Raw genomic sequence first — 4,578 nt, 5'->3', positions numbered from 1 at the left:
GAGTGTTTTCGGGGCGGGCGGGGGGCTGTTGTTTGGCCGGTGGTGGCTGGCGGCTCAGGGGGGTGGAGGTTGGAGATGAACCGCAGGCCCTTGATTTCGTATCCAACGGCTGCAAAATCGACTGACCAGAGATGAAAAAGTCAGTCGACCGACGTGTAGCCTCACCTTGCTAGTGCGTTCAGTTTCGACAGAAAAATTCAGTTTCAACAGCAAAATTCAGTTTGGACAGTTAGCTTCAGTTTCGACAGTTAAGTTCAGTTTTGACAGTTAAGTTCAAAGATGAGCGGTTGATGTATTTTACATCTAGCACTTTGTGGTTATGTATTTTACGTCATGTATTGGAGATGCTATTAGAATTCCACTCAGGTTAACGTTGTTTGTTGTCTCTCTTGTCCCGCTTCAGCCTCGGCGTCGTACAACTCACCGGAGCTGCTCCAACGACGAAACCCTCCATCACAGCGGAGCAGTACCTCGGGCTCCATCTCCAGACGCCTAAGATCTTCTTCCCCTCCTCCGACAGCAAAGTCAGCTGGAGCATCCTCACCGGCCAACCCAATCACGCTGAGATCAACATGGCTTCGCCAAAGAGGTTGTACACTTGTTGCATCTCTTTTTTACTCTACATCTTATATATATTGTCCACTAAGCACACAGATTTGTTCCTTTAGTGTCTCCTTGAAAGAAAAAACGTAGGAATTTTAATTTTCACTTGTCCTCCTTTTCAAATTTCTATTCATGAAGCACAAGACTAAGAGATAGTAGCATAATAGCATTATAACCGTACATTTTCTTGTGGTTTGTCTTAATCTCACCATGCTTCTTTGCATCCTGTGATCTTCCAATTGTTGTGAATCAAACACCCAGATTGGCAGAAATCCTGTGTTTTTAAATTCTCTGTTTTGCACGTGCATTCCTATCTTATTCCTGTCTATTTCCTATCCCTGCATTGTTGGAATCCTCCAATTCAAACGAGCCCTTATAGAATTACTTCTCTTACAGATAGTTGTCAAAGAAAACCTTGCGTGGTTTGTCCCGGTCCTGCTGCGCCGTCGTCCACCCTAGCTCAGCTGCTCCAACGATAGAAGGGTCCAGCAGAGCAGGGATCCGGCCTCCAGACTATCTTTCGCCGCCTCAGATCTTCTTCCCCGCCGCTGGCAGCCATGAAAACTGCATTACCATCATCAACCGAGCAGATGACCTCGAGGACTACACGGGTCAGCAAGAGAGGTTGCACTCTTTCGTGTCTGCTTACGTTATGCATCGCTTAATATTACATGCTACTTTATCGTCCTATTCACCGATTAGACTCTGAGTCAGCTCCAAACTAATGGTCAAACTTGAGTTTTTAAATGGTTGTGGGGTACATATCGGGGCCGCTATCAATAGTATCTATCTACTATCTGGTTAATCTCCGGTGTCTACTATGAGTTTCATGTTGGGTGGGAAACAAACAGTAAAGAAGCCATTATCTATATTTATTAACTGAAGCCATTATCTGCCTGCTATTATTGGTCTTGGGTCTATCCACAGGTTGCTACCATCACTCTGGATTTCTGCATGCACTCCTTACATAATCTCACTATGTTTTATTCCTATGCATGACAGTTATTGTAAACAATGGAACTAAACATGTAGAGCAAAAGATACGAGCCTTGCGTGGCAATATAATTTCATGCAGACGTCGCTCCATGGTAGGCGCAAAGGCAGCCCCCCCCCCCCCTCCACGCATTTCGGATTGTAATCGAGAGGAAGATATCTGTTCTGAGGGGGATTCAGAAGGAGAAGATAACTCCTATTTACCCCCTGAGGTCTTCGCTCTAACTTGGCATGCTGATGTTGGTTATATCATGCATATGGTGTCTTGCATTGCTTACTTTATACATCAAATATGTCATCTGCTTAGTTTAGACATCCTTTGTGCGAATGCCATCTATTTAGTTTATTCATCGTTTATGTGAATTATGCAACAACACCTTGTTTAGCCAGGCATCATATATGTGAATTTTGCAATGCCATCCTGCTTAGCCAGTCATCTTATATGTAAATTATATCAGGCCATCTTTTTTTCATTACATATTACATTCGTCAACAATGTTAGTACATTCAACTGCACTTCGTGTGCATCAGCCATTTGACACGGTGATGGCAAATTCTGGAGTGAAAACAAGGTCTTCTGAGCAGACTATGCTATCTGACGAAGCACATATCTCGCTGGTTACGGATAGCTCCTCAGAGGAGGATTCAAAGACAGATGACCAGTCCTATTCCCCCCTCCCCCGAGGTGTATGCTCTAACTTGGCAGGGTTATGTTGCTCATACCGTGCGTATGGTGTCTCGCATTGCTATGCCATTTGATTAGTTTAGACATGCTTTGTGTGAATGCCACCTGTTCAGTGTCTAATTACCATATATGTGAATTATGCATTGCCATCTTGTTGCAAGACATTATATATGTGAATTATACAATGCTATCTTGTTGCAAAGGCATTATATATGTGAATTATGCAATGTCATGCTGTTTAGCCAATCATCATGTATGTGAATTATATCATGCTATCATTTTTTGTATTATTACGTGTTCCATTTGTCGACAACGTTTGTATATTCAACTACTCTTCCTGTGCATCAGCCATTTGAAGCGGTGATGGAAGTATCTGGAGTGAAAACAAGGTATTCAGAGCAAACAATGCTACCTGCTAAAGCAGACATCTTGCTGGCTACAGAGAGCTCCTTAGAGAAGGATTCAGAGACCGATGACCAGTCCTATTTCCCCCCTGAGGTCTATGCTCAAACTTGGCAGGGTTATATTACCCATGTTATGCATGTTGTCTTGCATTGCTTAGTTTTTACATCATATATAGATTGCCATCTGCTTACTTGCTTACTATATAAATCATATATTTGAATTATATCATGCCATCATGTTTACATAGTACATACACATCATCTATCTGAATTATGGCATGGCAACCCATTTAATAAAGACATCATATAGTTATATCATCTCATCCTGTTTAGTGTTTACAGTCATCATATTTAGAATTATGGCATTCTATCCATGAATGTATGTGAATTATGGCATGCCAACCTATTTAATAAACACATTATATAGTTATGTCATGTCATCCTGTTTACATAGTCTCATATTTTGAACTATGTCTTTCCATCTTTTTTAGTTAGCCATCATAATGTGAAATTGTTTCATGCTATCCTGTTTAGTTAGCCATCATATATGTGAAATTGTGTCATGCTATCCTGTTTGGTTAGACAACATAAATATGAATTATTTCATGCCCTCTTTTATTCCCCACTGTCCATTGCACCTGTCTATCATACAATGTCTATACTTTCAATTACTTTTCTTGTTTATCAGCCATTTGAATTGGAGAGTGTGATGGCAGTATCTAAGGGAGTAACAACACGGTCTTCAGAAAAGATAGTGCTACCAGTTGATGCAGATAGAACCACGGTTGTACTTGCCCAAGGACCAGATCCACCACACATAACCCAGACCCTCGCAGATTGTACCTCTACCCAGTTGGACAGAGAACCAGCTACACCCCTTTTAACACCAACCCCGGCAGATAGTAACCCGGTTCCAGTTGACACAGCACCGTCTCCACCACAGAGCACCCAAACACGAGCGGTTAGTAAGGGAACCGCAGTGCCCAAAGCACGAGGACCACCACTCCGAATCCCAACTCAACGCTTAAAGGAGAAGAAGATTTGTTCTCAGGTCAGGTTCTGTAGCTATGGTTCATACTCCTTTGCTCTTGCATTACTGTATTTACTCATACCAACTATTTTCAAATTTGAAGGATGGAATTGAAACTCCAATGGCGCAACAGGTATGTTTTAAACCTGTTTCTTTAACTGGTTTGCTGTTGTAACCTGCTCTATGTTGATTTCAGTTTCAATTGAATAAACAATTATGTTCTCATGTCATGCACACTACAAGTGTTGTTATTGCTCTATAGTTACCCACACTTATATTCTGTCTATTCTGATTTGTCTTGAACAAATATTATTTGAACTGTGTCTCTATCTTGATTTGGCAACAAAAACTAGAATGATATAGACCATAAAATGACCATGCCACATAGATATATGTTTGTTTCATGCTGTTATCCTGTCCACTTTACTACTGAACTCATTTACCAAAATGAGTTTCATATACAACATGGTAAACATGTGATGTGTCTGCTTGTTTCTCTTTTAGAATGCGGACAAAATATTGGAGAACAGTACCGCGTTATCCAATGGTAAAGGAAGTGATGCAGATAAGGTTCAAGATAGTGAGACATCCCTGTTGGTCTCCAAGAAAGCTGATAAAAACTATCTTGACGACAGTGAGGGAACCCAAAAGTCCTGTCTTGATGTAGTGTTCGAGTTACTGGCCACTACTGCTGGCACAAGCTCTTCGAACTCGCTGCCTGAATCAGTTCGTCTTCTTGAGTCTCAACTTCAAGTTGAAAGACATCGATCAGATGTGCTGCGACAGGAAGCTAAAGGACTAAGGAAGTCCCTGCAGAATTCAGATGCATATTTTCTGGTGCAACAACAAGCGCTGGAGGATTT

Source organism: Triticum dicoccoides, chromosome 6B (assembly GCF_002162155.2).
Source record: "Triticum dicoccoides isolate Atlit2015 ecotype Zavitan chromosome 6B, WEW_v2.0, whole genome shotgun sequence".
NCBI lineage: Eukaryota > Viridiplantae > Streptophyta > Magnoliopsida > Poales > Poaceae > Triticum > Triticum dicoccoides.
This window is presented reverse-complemented; position numbering follows the sequence as displayed.